The sequence below is a fragment of the Dreissena polymorpha genome, chromosome 13 (genome assembly GCF_020536995.1).
Source record: "Dreissena polymorpha isolate Duluth1 chromosome 13, UMN_Dpol_1.0, whole genome shotgun sequence".
In the NCBI taxonomy this organism is placed as follows: Eukaryota; Metazoa; Mollusca; class Bivalvia; order Myida; family Dreissenidae; genus Dreissena; species Dreissena polymorpha.
In genome coordinates this window covers 35,809,689-35,827,776 of record NC_068367.1, presented here as the reverse complement: position 1 = coordinate 35,827,776, position 18,088 = coordinate 35,809,689, and the positions used below count along the sequence as shown (strand labels likewise).

The following is an 18,088-nucleotide window of genomic DNA, read 5'->3' as shown; positions in this document are numbered from 1 at the left end:
CATGTACACTTCTCTTTATTGGTGTAGAAGGATGAATCTTGCAGATAATGCAGCTTCTTGAATCTAATTAATGTTTCACATGGTTCACTAACCCACAAAATTTGCCCAAAAAAGTCAATGAAATCAAAATTTCAAAAATGTCAATTTTTTTATTTTTTATTTATCTTCTATGACATTTAAATTGCACAAAAAGTAAAAGTTTATAAGTGTGCCGTGTTTTCAATTGTAAAAAAAATCATGATAAAAGTACATCACACACAAGAAAATGGCGAATTTACACTAAATTTCTTCGTTTCATCAACAAATAAACTGTCAGCGCGCGAGAACACCATCACACACTTTGTCTTAAAAATTTATAAAAACAACTCAAGACAAAATGCTATATTTTTGTGGTGGTGTTATTGCGCGCTCGTATCTAACTTTAAACAAATGTGTAACCCAGTGCTGATCTCCGAGAACCCACCATGCTCGATTGAACCTATCTGTTTAACCTTATAATATCAAAAACAATGCTTAAAATACCACTTATTTCCGAAATTTATTAGAGGTTTTAAGTCTGAAATGGAAAAATAATGATCTTATCAATGTCGATGTTAAAAAAGAAGCTTTACGAAACGATCTTGTGTACGCGTCATTCGAAAATAACTGGGTACGAATAGCGTCGGTATCTAATGTAATCAAAGACAAAGTGCAGACGACGCGATTTCCAAAGTCGGAGATAACCGATATCTTGAAGGTAAGTTAGCATTTAGATAAACAATTATTTTTCTATTCAAAACACAATGGTTTACCCATGTCATTATCCACAATTATGGCTTACTATATCGTTTGATTATGATATAATTAATCCATTCGAGCAATCATGAACGTTTGCATTGTTAAAGAAGATGTATACTGGTTAGCGAGTAGTTCTCGGACGAATTATGTGTTGTTTAATAACTTTCTTAATAATACGAAACATTTTATAAATAAGGTACTGATACATCCTGGGTTCTTCATTTACAAACAAGTACCAACAAAACATTTTTGATCTACGCATGCGTTTGTACGAGGGCCGTATTTGGGGTCATTAAAGGGAGGTAATTTTCCACTGTACATAAGTATTTACCGAATATTTATATAAATTGAGTATTTGGAAACAAATTAGAGTTAAAATGAAACTTTGCTTAATATTAACGTTAAGATGACGTAAATACATTAATGTGATGGTGGAATATGTCGTTTTCTGCGTGTGTAAATAGAGTTATAATTTGTTCTCCAATATCAGTGCAAACAAAGATCTATTAATAAACACGTTTATTTAAAGATCTTTGATCAAGCGATACTATCCCTTTTCAAGGGAGAAAATACAAACATTGAATTTATATTGTTAAATAAGATTTTCTGCTATTTCTTTGAAATGTTTACTTGGCACATTTTGAAAGCAATTCAGCTATCTGTATACACCAAAAAGTGTTGTTTTAATGTACGAAAGCAACAATTTAAATACTGTATGCGTGATGGCCACATTGATCAGCTTCTGGTTATAAAAAAGATTGTAAGTAAACTAATTGAGACGTGCTCTATTGTATTAGACGAACGAAAATCACAAGCACACAGGTCGGGGTTCAGTATGTACAGTCTGGTCGTTTTATATCGAAAAAGTGCTGATTTTGGACGATGTATACATTACGATACATATGTTATTAATATATTCATAATTGCGATATTAATTGTGTGTTTTTGAAGCTGAAAGTATAATCTATTTTAAATAGCTGTCAAATCTATTTTTACTCATGAGTTAACTATAACTATATTGTATACTCTCCACTCTTATTGATCACCGTGGCGTAGTGGGTAAGATACTCATATTCTTTTGCTCTATGTCCAAGCTATCCGAGGTCGTACCCGCGTAGATTATTTTTTCTAAATCTTATTTTAATTTTAGGATGGTGAAAGACTACAAATGCATTTGCTGCAATAAGCGTGTAAAACCAAAAGATTGTCGCCCATTGACTGACACTGTTAATAACTATCTGCGAAAGGTCTTGCCTGCTGTAGATCCAACAGACAGTGATGTCATTTGTCTTCCATGTCGTGTCAAAAGCTACAAGAATGCCCCAAAGCCTAGGCAATGTTCAGACAACATCAGCAATGACCCGGATGACCAACCCCAACCATCTACATCCAGACAGCCATTTAGTCCATTATCAGTAGGTAGCCCTTAGATCTAATTACAGTGTTTTTACCGCTGTAAAATACAGAGGGGGTAATCACGTGACAAACAAGATGGCGACGTCCATGCCGAGACAGGTATTTTTCGTTGTTTTATACCCTTTACTACTTGTATTATTTATTTTTTATTTCGCTCACTTTCCAGCCATATTGGGAAGAAAGTTACTCACTGGCTTTTATTTCGAGGTAATATTCGCTCTATATCTCGACTTTACTCGGTGCAAAATTTCTTAGCGGGATGACCTAATTAGGGCTCCACTAAGAAAATTTGCACCGAGTAAAGTCGAGATATAAAGCGAATTAAAATACGAAGTAAACGCTAATCACCTTCTTACTGATATGGCTGGAAAGTGAGCGTCATTTAAAAAATAAACAGAAGTATAAAACGGCGAAAAATAACTGTTTCGGTATGGACGTCGCCATCTTGTCTATCACGTGATTACCCCGTCTGAAATAGTATATAAAGGAATCTTAAATCCTATGCAGTGTTAAAAAACCACGTATCGTCAGCTTGCAACAAGCTGAAATTCATACTTTTCGAAAAAAGGTAACAAGCAATTAGCGATTAGTAAAGTAAAGTTTATTCTGTCTTTGATTCAAGGCCACCGGCCCATAACAAAATGCATATATACTGACTTGAATATAAGCATATATGTACATACATTAATAATTGTTATCTGACAGAGTCGGAACAAAAAATAAAAAATAAACAGTTTTATATATAACTAAACAATGGTTCAAATGCAAACAAAGTGGTTACAAAGTTGACATACTACGAAGGGTGTACTTGATCATAAGTATTACTTATCTTCAGTATATTAATACTATCTTCTCATTATATTATTTATCAGCTTACAAACAGCTAAAATTTCATAATTTCTTCCAGAGTTTAGTAAATTGTAAAATCTACCAACTGTAAAATGATTAGGTTGTATATTAGGCAAATAGAATGAGCGTATATCTGAGTACTTTTTACAGTCAAATAAAACATGGTGCTCATCCTCAACAACAGCGATATTGTGGTTTAAACAGTATGTACAAAACCGCTCAGCTCTTGATATACCAAAGTGTCTTCCTGTTTCAATTGCAAATTTGTGACTAGAACATCGAAACTTGGCATAGCTATTCCGAAGAGAAAAAGGCAAGTCCATTAATACATATTTTTCAGTCTCTAATAAAGATTTAAAATGTTTATAGTGATCACATCTAGGAGAAGAGTCAATATGATTTCTCCAGTCTTGTTTAAGGCAATCTGATACTCTAAGCCTAAAACAATGTATAAAACTATCAATGTCTCCGATGTCTTGAGAAAGCCAAACAAGTCCAAAACCGTACTTACAAAGGATTATTCTTACTTCTGATGCCCATGTATGCTTACCTACTGAGTCAAGATCATATAACATAATATAGGTTTGTTAAGGATACCTATTTGAACTCATTTGGAGTATTCTACACCAGTATTTGATAAAACGACTTACATAATCAACATAAAGAGGTAATCTGCCACATTCACCTAAGACCATATCTGTGTTTGTCGAGCGTGAAACACCAAGAAACAATTTACAATAGTGCGTTTGAACACGTTCAATTATAGGCGAAAATTTAAAACCCCATATCACTGAACCATAGAGTAGAATAGGTTTAACCATAGAATCAAACAATTTAAAACACTCATGAAAATGAAAATATCCATATTGTTTTTGATAATTTCTAATACAGACTATAGACTTTGTTGCTTGACATGCAAGTTTCACTTAGATGTACTATGTCAAACTGTAAGAGAAAAGTTAACAGTTCATGGTTATCAGTATGTTTTTTCAGCCCAGCTATATTCCAACTTAAAAAGTCAAGATTTAATTTTGCCTGCAAAGACACATCTGTATTGTCACTGTAGCTATCCGTGAAAATCGTGCCACGATTCAATAGGCTTCGGCCGCTATCCTATTCCGGGTCGCTGTGGACGGAATCCTCGTGTTCGCGCTCCTCGCCTGGGTGGACGGAATCCTCGTGTTCGCGCTCCTCGCCTGGGTGAACACGCTGCTCGGATTGGTTGCGCTGACTATTCGGGAGTGACGTAGTTTGCTGTTGGGAAAGGTCACCATGTGTTCGACTACGTGTTGACCTTGTGTAGTATTTACGAATGAATTTAATGCCATTCGTGTTTTCATCATAGCAGTACACATTGCCATCGATAATCAGTTTATCAGATCGCACAACGGCATATTCACCACGTTTTCGTGCTTCAATCATGCGCTTTCCTAATTCATAGCGATGTTTTCGGACTCGGGGCGAGAAATCTTCGTGTACCTTGGTATCTGATTGATTGTTCAATTTGTCGCATGCAGCGCTAAGAACATGGTCCCTGTCTCTGGTCCACCCAAAGCGTACGAGAATAGTAGGTTTAGTGTTAGTCCCACCTCGGGAAGTGCGCTGTGTATTTTCAATATATAATGTGTCAACATTTGGTAGGCATAGTGTATTGAATAAGAACCGACGAACCGTGACTTCGGTAGTGGACATTGATTCGTTTCGGTCACCTGCACACCCATCAATAAACAAGTTTTTACGTCGTTCTTGATTTTCGAGCTTTTCAACGGACAACTCAAGTTTATTCAATTTATCCTTTAATATTTTGTTGTCAGTACGTAATCGATCATTATCAGACTTTAACTCACTGCATACTGACGAAACATCATCAATTTTTGAGTTAAATAAAGAGAAAGTAGAGTTAATGTCCGCCATACCTTTATTGAAGTCAGATTTCAGTGACATTATTAGACCGAACAAGTCCTTTTCTCCGGCTGGTTCTACCCCCAAGACACCATGCTCATTTGCAGACAATGTAGTCTGGCGCCCACTACTACTACGGTGCTGGCGACTCTGCGACAATGGTACTGGTTCGGCGGAGTTTTTGTTAGACCTCGGCCCAGGGTTTGTTTCGGTCGTCCCACATGTAACAACGAGCATGGCTAGCACGATGGCTAACCTCAAGCACAAAGAAACTTTACTCCTCGACATTGTTATCCCATGCATACGACTCCGGTCACGTCGTGGCATCGTAAAACATCCCACCCGCTGTCTATATGTCATTAAATCGACACCCATGATTAAATTCGGCTTAAATAATCCAGATTTTGTCAGATAACAAATCACACGTGCATCCATTACAAGGGACGTTACTGCACCGTTATAGCTTGGGTATTGAACATTGCTTAACAGAAAAGTTATCAATATGCCTTCCACAGACTTTGTGGAAAACAAGTAATAATACCTAATTGTGCGGTTGTTCTTGCTATTCATATGTCGCAATTTGCTCTAGAACACGATCTTTCTTTTCCTTTCCTCAGATCACTCTGAAAATTCCATCAACCATAAGAAGCCATTTGAGATGTTTTGTATGTAAGCGCCCAGGTCCAAAACTGATCTCACTGCCAGCAGACGGTCGTTTATCCGCCTTTTTAGATCACAATATTATAATTCCCGCGGATTCCAGATGTTGTCCATCTCACGTCTATGAAGGAATATTAGCCGAGGCAGCAATAAAGGATATGAAGACTATTACAGAAACATCTCAAATGAATAGAACAGGCGTCAACGACTTGTTACAAAAAAATAGAAAGCTTTATCAGCAACATTCAAAACGTTTGAATTTTGACAATTTAAGTGATGCAGATTGTCAGTCACTTACGAAGCTAAATCGAGCCCAGTTTTAAGATCTCTATAATCATCTTTCTGACAAGATAAAGAACACCCCAAAATGAACTACCTCCCGAAACGGTTCGCTTCGGTTCGCGAACGTTCGTGTGTTTGAATCAGAGTTTATTTACAGATCCTACCGGCCTCTTCACGAGGTCTTTGAGGTCCGACCTGGCTGAACGTTCGCGGCGAACCGAGCATTTTATAGCGAACATTCGCGAACTATAGCGAACGTTCGCTGTAACTGAAGCTCGATTGGTCATTGTCGGCTCGGGTACTACTTACATGTACCCCGGGTACTCTTAAATATACTTACATGTACTCCGGGTACGGAAAATATACTTAAACGTACCCTGGAAATTTAACGCTAAATCGGTCATTGTCGGCTTTTTAAATTAATTATATTTACATTTATGTTAATTTTCTGTATAATGGCCTTTATATTATTGAAACTCGTACCCAAAAAGCATGTTGATGCAGTTTTTTTAAGAAGTTTGCTTAAGATAATCGGTAGCGCTTTAACGACATCGGATTTTGGATGGGAATTCAACTCGGGTACAGTCTAATATCGACCGGGTACGATTAAGTATATTTACCGTACCCGGGGTACATGTAAGTATACTTAAGAGTACCCGGGGTACATGTAAGTAGTACCCGAGTCGACAATGATCACTCGAGCGTAACTGACCGCACTAGACTTTGGTTTCGCTAGCGAACTACCTCCCAAGAGGGTTCGCTTCGGTTCGCGAACGTTCGCGGCAAACCGATCGTTCAATAGCGAACGTTCGCGAAAGTTCTCTGTAACTGAACGCACTAGAGTGTCTTGCCACAACTCAGTATAATAATATTCTATTTATCTTGTAACTCTTCATAAATATATGAAATGAAATAGGCTTTATTTTCATGATATTCAATGAAAGAGACTTACACCTTCAAATGTATTTGACCGGAAACTGGGACGCATGTAAATACCGATTTTTCTCACATACACAAGTTGACTGTTTATTCTACTCGCTTAATGCTTCTTACCGAAAGAAATTGACAAAATATACGAGAAATATAACCAATAATGAAATGGAAATCTATAATCGGCCTTTTTTACCAAAAAATCTGATATGGATCGATCTAGACAATGTTTTGACAGTGGAAAATGAAGCTTAAGTGCAAACGTAATTAAGCGCTATAACGGCATGTTAAATGATGTCATAAATGAACGCCATTTCGTTGTGTTACTAGGGCTTGTTTATTCACCAGTTTTGACGTCGTAGTTAAGTATATTGCAAAACGAACGTCATTTAATTTTTTTTTAGACATATTGCAATCACTACAGCATAAATATTGGGAAAATCTGAGGTTGGGCGCTTTTTGGTGGTTAGTGAACCACGTCCTTTATAATATTCAAGCAACTTAACGTGATTGATGGGCATCGAATTGTTATGAACATATTTGTACTTTTCACATGTCACACATGTGCGTGTTAGTTATTAATAATGATATGCCTTACATCATTTAAATAGTATCGTTTCAGTTCTTTAGATATCTGAACAAGGATGTTACCCCGTCTACAGTCTTCTCGAGATTAATCAACTGAGCGGTGCCATTGAGGGCGATCTATGTTGAACATGGAACACATATACGGGCGTCAGAAGAATTTTATTTTGCATTTAAATGTCGAAGTCCTGTCAAATACATGCAATCACTCGTATTTTGTATTTGGGTTATTATTTGTACGATAATGATAATGATGTTAATAGGATGATGATGATATGGTTGATAAAGATGAGGAGAATTTAATAGTATTTTGAGAATAGAGAATAATAAATTTTCTCATAATTATGAGAACATTATCACACGTAACAATGTTTAACAGTTTATTCACACCAATTGTTTGCAGTAAAAATGTTTGATGATGATCAAAGATTTATAAATAAACAAACATTAGTTTTATTGGGTGTGCACGCCCGGCGACGAGATTCCAATAATCTTATCGTGATAATCTTATCAACACATGCGTAGACATGTGGTGTCACATACATTAACACACTTAATCCACATTGGGGACATCCCTTGAAGAGTAGTGTATTCAAAATGTTTAGTGTATTGCTAATATTATTTTTACGTTATAAACGAAACTAAAATCAATATATTTGTTTTCTGTTTAATAGTTTATTCTAAAATTAACACTTGATTTGGAAAATTTAATAAAGAAATATATCAGTTTAGGAAATATAGAGAACATCACCAGAACAGATTAATATAAATTAGTTTGTTTTCGGCCATAGCTTTTCATATTTCCTCTAAATGTTCCAACATAAAATGTTATTTTAGAAATAGTTAAGTTTTAGGCAAAGGCGGATATGTACTTTTCAATAAAAAAAACATGCATCGGTAATGAATATCTCCGAGACTGTTCACATTAAAAAATCTTATTCTTGTACATTGTATATTACCTTTTAAATGACATGTACATAAGACGTATAAATATGCTTTTAAATAGTCTAACTTCGCCGATAATCTCTCTAAGTATTGTTATTTAATACCCGCGAAAATATTAAAGTTAAAGTTATAGACTGTAGATATTGATGTCACTTTTATACTTATTCTTGATACATTATTTCCAGAAAGAAAAAAAATAATTTAAGGCAATTGAAAGGTGTACTTGTTAAAATGCTATCTCGGCCTTAAATACCATTCTTACGTTTCATTGCTTAATATTGGTTCAGAGACTCATGTTTTCAAATCTATTATGTTTTATATTTAAATCACGTTTAATTTATCAACGCTGCTATTAATATCGAAACATTTTCATGTTTATAATGTTTTCTGTTCTATTGTGCGAAGTAATGAAATGTTGTGTATTGGAATCAAGCGACAGACCCGCTGCAGTGGCGAATGATATCGCCAGATAACATAGTGAGACTAGCGGCTGCTCGATTGATGTCACGTGATATTGATCTCGATTTCGTAGCGCGAATTCCAGATACTTTTTATTGGTCCGAATTGATGTTTCCCATCTTTGTTTATTTACAGATCGTTGCTTTTATACATTAAAGTACTGTGCATGCGTAGGGCTGAAAAGGCGGAGAAATGATCGCGCGTTACAGCTCGCGATAATAACTCCGCCTTTTAAGCCCTACGCATGCGCAGTCCTAGCAAAAGCTCACATTATAAACTCCGCCTTTTAACCCGTACGCATGCGCAGAGTGCTAGCATCCCTTACAATCCCAAATAATACGTTTTCAACCCAAAAAATCCCTAAAAAACCATAGAAGGAATTGTTAGGGATTAATCCCTAAAAAACCCGGATTGTTAGAGATTAATCCCCAAAATTTTCATCCCTTAGCAACCCCTTATTTTCGGAACAAAATCCCTAACCCCACTGTGTTGGAATTAGCCCTTATGCCATATATAGCATTGTCTGACTTACATTTTCTTACGTTAAGTATCCTAGATAGATACGCAATTAGATACCAATGCGTGATGTGTGCGTATTTCGAAGTTTAAACGAGATTCTTCGACGCATGGGGCTGCATTATGCTTAGTCCCGGAGTGTGCCCTTGGGCTCCATAAACTGATGCTGCATTATGGTTGGACCCGAAGTGTTCCCCTGGGCTCCATAAACTGACGCTGCATTATAATTGGATCCAGAGAGTGCCGCTGGGCTCCTTCGACTGAGGCTGCATTATTATTGGACCCGGAATGCGCCCCATGCGCTCCTTTAACTCAGGCTGCATATTGCTTGGACCGGGAATGTGGCCTGGGCTGTTTCAGCTGATGCTGCATTATGATTGGATCCGGAATATTCCCCTGGGCTCCTTCAACTTATGCTGCATTATGATTGGACCTGGAGTGTGGCCTTTGGCTCCTTCAATTGATACTACATTATTCTTGGACCCGGATTTTTCCCCTGGGCTCTTTCAACTTAGGCTGCAATATGCTCGGACATAGAGTGTGGCCATGGGCTCCTTCAACTGATGCTGCATTATGATTGGACCCAGAGTGTTACCCTGCGGCTCCTTACACTGATGCTGCATTATGATTGGACTCGGGGTGTGGCCCAGGGCTCCTTCAACTGATGCTGCATTATGATTGGACCCGGAGCGTGATCCTGTGCTCCTTACACTAATGCTGCATTATGATTGGACCTGGGTTGTGCCCCTTGGCCCCTTAAACTGATGCTGCATTGTGATTGGACCTGGAGTGTGCCCCTTGGCCCCTTAAACTGATGCTGAATTATGATTGGACCCGGAGCGTGATCCTGTGCTCCTTTCACACTATTGCTGCATTATGGTTGGACCTGGATTGTGCCCCTTGGCCCCTTCAACTGATGCTGCATTATGCTTGGATCCGGACAGTGCCGCTAGGCCCCTTCAACTGAGGCTGCAATATGCTTTGATCCGGAGTGTGCCGCTGGGCTCCTTCAACTAATGCTGCATTATGATTGGACCAGGAGTGTAGCCATGGGCTCCTTCAACTGAGGCTGCATTATGATTGGACCCGGAGTGTGGCCATGGGCTCCTTCAACTGATGCTGCATTATGATTAAACTTTGAATGTGGCCTGGGCTGTTTCAGCTGATACTGCATAGACTAGGCTGCATTATGATTGGACCCGGACTGTGGCCTTGGGCTCCTTCAACTAATGCTGCATTATGATTGGATCCAGAGTGATACCCATGGGCTCCATTAACTGAGGCTGCAATATGCTTTGACCCGGAGTGTGATCCATGGGCTCCTTTAACTGAGACTGCATTATGCTTGGATCCAGAGAGTGCCGCTGGGCTCCTTCAACTGAGGCTGCATTATTATTGGACCCGGACTATGTACCATGGGCTCCATAAACTGAGGCTGCATTATGCTTAGAACCGGGGTGTGGCCTTGGGCTTCTTCAACTGATGCTGTATTTTGACTGGACCCGGATTGTTCCCTGGGCTCTTTCAACTTAGGTTGCATTATGCTTGAACCTGGATTGTGCCCTTGGGCTTCTTCAACTGCTGCTGCATTATGCTCGGACCAGGAAAGTGCCCTTGGGCTCCTTCAACTGAGGTTGCATTCAGCTTTGAACCGAAATGTGCCCCTAGGCTCCATTGTGCTGAAATCAGAAAGTGCCCAAGGGCTCTTTACACTGAAGCTGCTTTAAGGTCGGACCCGCATAATGGCCCTGTGATCCTTTAACTGATGCTGCATTATGATTGGACCCGGAGTGTGCCCCTGGGCTTTATCAACTGAGGCTGCATTATGCTTGGACCCGGAGTGTTCCTTAGGGCTCATTCATCTGAGGCTGCATAATGATTGGACCCGGAATGTGGTCGTGGGCTCCTTCAACTGATGCTAACTTATTTTTTGACCCGTCCTGTGCCCCAGGGCTCCTTCAACTGATGCTGCATTATGATTCGACCTGGAGTGTGACCCTGGGCTCCTTCAACTGATGTTGCATTATGATTCGACCCGGAGTGTGACCCTGGGGCTCCTAACACTGATGCTGCATTATGATTGGACCTGGAGTATGGCTCTGGGCTCCTTCAACTGATGCTGCATTATGATTGGACCCGGAGTTTGCACCTTGGCTTCTTCAACTGATTCTGCGTTATGCTTAGACCCGGAGTGTGGCCCTTGGCTCTATAAACTGAGGCTGCATTATGATTTGATCCAGAGAGTTCCGATGGTCTCCTTCAACTGATACTGCATTATTTTTGGACTCGAAGTGTGCACCTGGGCTCCTTCAACTTATTCTGCGTTATGCTTGGACCTGGAGTGTGCCCATGGGCTCCTTCAACTGATTCTGCGTTATGTTTGGACCCGAAGGTTGCCCCGGGGCTCCTTCACCTGATTCTGCGTTATGCTTGGACCTGGAGTGTTCCGTTGTTCTCCTATATATTAACTTATTACACCATGAAATATGGGACGAGTTTTTAATTATTTCAATTTCCAGCTATTTCTTGATGTTACTCTAAGATTGTCATTTCAGAGTTGGTGTTGTGTTCTGTGGGGGAAGGAGTCGAAGTAGCCGAAATAATCCGCAACTGTCTGATATGGTGATACCCAACCAAATCCATGCTTGAGTTATCGAGGGTTGAACCAATGCGCCTTGGCGATAAGCTCGTATTCCAAACACTGCGCTTACTAGACCGTCCTATATATTTGTGGTGTGTGAATACTTGCAAAAATGTGTTATTTGAATGCGTGTTAATGAAATACCTATAAAATTATTACATGGCAAAACAAATTAAAGTACAATACATAATAAGCATTGTGCCACAATAATTTCTTGTGACAAAGGATTTTGTTACCGAATGTTATGCTTTACGTTTGTTGCTATGGAATTTTTATTTCTTCCCTAAATTTGCCAATTATACAATATAAAAATGGTATCCGTAATTCAAAAACTAATTCCATAATATTATAAGTTGTGATTTATAAAGCTAATAGAGTGTTTGATATTTTAGGATTATCATCGTCGATTGCGGAGGGTATTTGAAAATGTTTTAGTGTCCTATTCGTGACTGTCTGATTCACTGACTATGTGGTGTCTATAAAGCCAGCAAATTACCAAGCAGTCAGTTGCCCTGTGGATGCGATCGAGATAGCATCCAAAGTAAAAGTACAGATCTCTTAATAATGGTTTAGATATGGGGCATGTCGATGCTTTGAAGTGTTAAGCTGTCTTTTAAGTTCCAACGTTAATTAACCATAGGCAAAGCGTTGAACCTGCTAAATAGGCAGAATGTCATAAATTCAACAAAAGTGCAAATTACAAAGTCATTATTGTTAAAAATGAATAAACCTATATATATATATATATACAATTGTAGATAAATATCATCTGCAAATGTTGGCCATACATAAATTGGCCTCATTTAAACCGTTTAAGAATATCAATCGGACAAAATCGACAGTTTGTGCTAGGTAGGACAAAAACCCGCACTCCAATCTAACCATCCACTAATCCCGCCATCCATGTAAAGTATTGTATGAAGCCCGTCATCCATGTATAGTATGATATGAATCCCGTTTTCTATGTATAGCTTTGCATGAAGCCCGCCATCCATTTAAAGTATTGTATAAAGCTCGCCATCCATGTAAAGTATTGTATGAATCGAATCTCATGAGGCATATCGAATTAGTTTCACGTGTGTCTATCACATATATACGAAATCATTATCATATTCCAAAGAAATAAGAGCATATGTCGTAAATTCGTTTTTAATTTACGTCAGTACATACATTTTTTTATTGCCTGCTTACTATAACAGTATTCCACGGCAAATTCTGCATTTCTGATGCACTAAACAGAGTATGTTGTATCTGGTAAAAAATGTCGAGTAATCTGAAATCGAAGTGCCCTTGTCTTTGAGATGATCGGTAAAACAAGTGCCGATGAAAATTTGACATCAGACTCTTAAAACATTTGAATTTCCTCAAATACGTTAGTTAACTAAAACATAACTTGTTGTAACATTACTAGACATATTGAACATTTATTTCGATTAGTTGGCACGTTCTTCCTTTATTTCCAAGTATTTTTATTTTGTTGAAATTCGTCCTGATCATCGAACTAATGATGAATATCGATTGATTTTTTATTTTAATCCACTGTTGTTTTTTCCACGAGTTGTTACGAAGTACTATACCATTCATCGACCAAACAATGTTACGTGTCTGAAAACCAAATGAACAGAACATAAATACAAAAAAGCTGAAGAACTCACCTTTCGCGCGTGTCTTGTGTTTCTATCTGGTATCGAAGTGCCATCTGTTATCAAAGTATCCGCATACCCGGCGTGAGTATGGATCTGACTAAAGCATCGAATAGCTGACATTGTGTTTTGGGTTTGAAGTCAAGCTCTTTCCATTTGTTAAATATATTATTCATAGCTTTAAGTGCTTTTCCACATAAATGCTCTTCATTTAGCTGAAAATTTATAGTGTAATTAAAAGTTTCCAAATAATTAAAATAATTTACTACTTCTATTTTCTGACCTTCGAAGGTCCATGTTTCAGATTGAAATAAATAATCCCGTTCGCAAAAAAACATTCTTTTAGTTTTATCAGTGTTAAACTTTAATCCTCAGCATTTACGGCAATTTGATAAAAGATCCAACTGTTTCTGCATTTTCCCGGGCGATTTACCGATTATGGCCATATCATCTGCGAAAAGCAACAATATCAATACAATGTCATCAATACTTAGACCGGAAGAGGGGTCATTCTGCAAAAACAATTCTAAGTCCTCTACAAATAGGGAAAACAACAAAGGGGACATAACTTCACCTTGCCGTAAGCCTACAGCATAGTAAAAATATTCAGAGTATGAATCACAATGTTTAACACATGACGTAACAGGTTCATACATATTTTATATTATCCTAAGTAATTTACCTTCTATGCCGGCTTTGTATATTTTAAGACACAATGCATTTCGATAAACAGTGTCAAAGCATTTCATCAAGTCAACGCATAGAAAAATAAAGTCTTTTATTTTAATAAACATATTTTTGAACGAATGACATAACAATGTTTATAGCGTCAATTGTTTAGCGCCCTTTTCTGAATCCGAATTTGCGTCCGAAATTATATTAAAGTTACTAAAAACAATTATACTCTATTGTTAACAACTGAAGTAAATAACTTATATAAACAACTAAGAAGAGTAATCCCCCTATAATTGATCACATCAGATTTATTGCCTTTCTTATATAAAGGGATTATTATACCTTCCGTCCATTTCATTGGAAAATGAACCCCCCATCCAAGCATTTTGCGCTGAATGGAAGGGCATTATTTGAGAATGGCCGGAGGTTGAAATATACAAACATATCAATCTAATGACCCGCAAAATAGTCGCACGTTAAAGGTCGAAAAATGACCTTACACCACGTGACCAATCATACATATAAGCTCGAGCTTACGTGCAAATCTCATAGTTTTAAAGAAATGTATGTTGACTTCTAAGAAAAAAGATAAACATATGCATATTAAATTATTAGAAAAAAGCATATGTTAATCCTTATTTCAACTTTATCATTGTAAGAATTGTTACACAAAACTCAATAAAAACAGGGTGGAAGTAAAAGGGAGGGTGCTTGTATATTTCGGTCTCCGGCCATTCTCCAATAATACCAATCAATCCAGCACAAAATGCTTGGATGGGGGGGGGGTCATTATTTTCGATGGCCTACGGCTCTCATATACAAGCATGTTTAAAGTGGAGACAACATATATATAAGCAACTACATTTAATTCACTTCAGATGCCACATACAGTCTATATTACTTTGCTTCATATACTCAATCATCATCTGATCATAACAACACTATTATGCAGAAAAGAGCTATAAATAAAAAAAAAAAAAATTTGCTTAAAACAATTTTATAGCAATATGAAACATCTTGAATATAATAATTAAAAATCCAACTACCATTAACACATTACACAATTCTGGTAGTTACTGACAATGTCATCGTTTTGCACATCTCTACGATAAAATGCCTTAATTTTTTTTGCTGAAGACCAATAAGCGGTCTTGAGAATTTCACCCAGCCCCAGAAGCTGCAGATGATGAAGCTCCCCGATAAGAATGAGCTTTATATTTAACAATGTCTATTCCTGCTAATAAAAGTACATGTTTTAAACCAACGAGCCAAAGTGCTTGTAGAGACAGCTTTATAATTTTTAAAAGAAACAAACAATTGAGAATCTTTTCTCAAAAACTGTGTACATTTCAAATAATACTTTAAAGTCGATACTGGACACAACTCATGTTCCTCATAGGAACATAATTTTAGAACAAATTTTTTACCTGGTTTAGTGGTTTTCAACTAATCACCACAATCAAAAATTGCAACATCCTCATTTATACACAAACGAACGTTATTCAAAACCTTCAGAGACTGTGCTCTAGCTGCAGTACACAAAGCCACTAAAGACACAAGTTTAAATGTTAAAAGTTTCAATTAAAGAGAGTGTAAAGGCATCCATTTTGCAATACCACTTTTTGTTTTTCCTACATCCCAAGTGTCAACATGCCTAGGTTTGGGAGGTATCTCTATTTAGACCCTTCATAAATCTATTTAATATATTAAAATTCAAAACAATGTTAGGATTTAAATTCTTGACCGTCTAAAATCATTGACTTGTAACTACATATCACACTGTACGATTTTTTTCAACTGTTTTAAATAAAGCAAATACGCTATTATGTCATTTTCAAGCAGTTTAATGGACTTGCACATCCGGAGATTACACCACATATGCCATCGTGTCCATGCCGATGAGTGCTGTTTTCTTGTTCCTAGTACCCAGCTTTGGAAGACTTCGTCGATAGCGATTTGCGGAATGCCACAATTCTGAAATTCTTTCCGGACATTTTCGCTCCAAACAACTGCAGATGTTTTTTACATTGGAAACAACTCGTTTTGTGAGGAAGGGTAAGTAAGTCCTTGTGTCGCAGCAATCTGACAGGAATAGAAACAAGTGACTCCAAAAACAATGGTAAACATGTCTGATAAGATCATAATGGGCATTTAATTTATTCAACACCATGCCGAGTAAATGAAATGGCGGAAACATACAGGGTTTCCATTTTGAACAGTCTACAGAGAAAGCATCTGTATATAAGGCTTCATGATCTGGGGTCCATGATACATAGTTGGCCAGTTGTTTATTCAATCAAGATGCAAAAACATCTATATTTGGATTCATCAACTGTGAAAACAATCTTTTAGTAACTGATGTTTTTAATTTCAATTCAGAGGTGTCTGAAAACTTATTGCAGTATTGGAGATGCCTGGAAAATGAAAAACAGAAAGATATATGTCTCTTTTAATGCACCATTTCAATATCTTTTTCGTTAATTTATACATTTCTTTAGAATTCATACCACCCATGTTATTAAGATATGATATAGCTGTGGTACTATCACACTGAATGGCTACATGAATACATGTGTTTTTGCAAAGCCAGGTCTTCAATGCAAAGAAAATTGCAAGCAACTCTAAATAATTAATATGAAACAGTGATTTTTCGTTTGACCAACGCCCACCAGAAGCTTGCTTCGTATCAACAAAAAAAGAGCCATAACCTTCACACGAAGCATAGGTAGTATAGTTAAAGATATACGGCCTGGTCTTATTTTCCTGCCATTTTTTGAATCCATGTTCATAACCCACAAATGGATTTTTTTGTGTGCTTTTTCATCCAGAGTCATAATTGATTAAAAATCTGTTGTAACGTTCAATGCCTAAACTTTACATCTTTCTAAAGTTCTATAATGGAGTGGTCCTTCTAATATTGCAAAAAATGTATTTATTATCAAACCAATAAAGGACGCTTGATCTCCGATCTTAACCAGTTTCGTTGTCAATAAAAGTTCACCAAAACTGTTTACTTTACGAGTTTTATTTTTAGGCAGAAAAACCATCAACAAGACCGAATCAATTATGTAACCAAATAGGTTATACTTTGAGTAGGAATTCTTTACTGACTTTTCATCATTTATGATAAATCCTAAAGATTCCAATTTTTTACTCATCATGTCAATGCTGGTTATACATATTTCCTTTTTCAATGTATATTGATACTATCATCAATATAGTATGAACATCTAATGCCCATTTTTCGGAAAAAAACATCCACTGGCTTTAATACCTTGGTAAAAAAATAAGGGGCTGAGCTTAAACCAAAATTATAAAATGTATTCATTCACTCAAATTTTAGATATTTAAAATATTGTTTGTCAATAGGTATTGACCAATATGCCTTTTTTAAATCCAAACTTGTGAAAAAATCATTTGGTTGTACTAATTCCAAAACAAATTAAATGTCTCTTGTTTAAATTTTTCATAATGAACAAATTCATTTAGACTTCGTAAATGTATTATCGGTCTAAATTCTCCATTAAGTTTTGGTACACAACACTATTTGAAATAAATTCATTACTTTCATGAACTGTTGGAATAAAAGCCCCATCTTTCAATTGCATTATCAATTAATAATTTTTCATAATCATGTAATCAAATTTTATTTGGAGATTTCTTTTGATGTGGAGGATTATCAAATACAATTCTATATGCTTGTATGGTTTCAAGTACCCATTATCTGATGTTATTGTCAACCATTCATTGTAACATGCCTTTAATCTATCAGAATTGCTTTCAATTACCTTTATTTTGAAGACCTTGC

At 36.9% G+C, this 18,088-nt stretch overlaps 1 long non-coding RNA gene across 1 annotated transcript; it reads left to right on the top strand.

Annotated features, from left to right (window-relative positions):
* Positions 1-678: 678 nt before the first annotated feature.
* On the top strand, positions 679-7,585 carry LOC127856641 (uncharacterized). The gene is made up of 3 exons (XR_008038154.1): positions 679-736; positions 1,928-2,192; positions 7,439-7,585. It is a non-coding gene; the product is annotated as an uncharacterized LOC127856641 (long non-coding RNA).
* Positions 7,586-18,088: the final 10,503 nt, after the last annotated feature.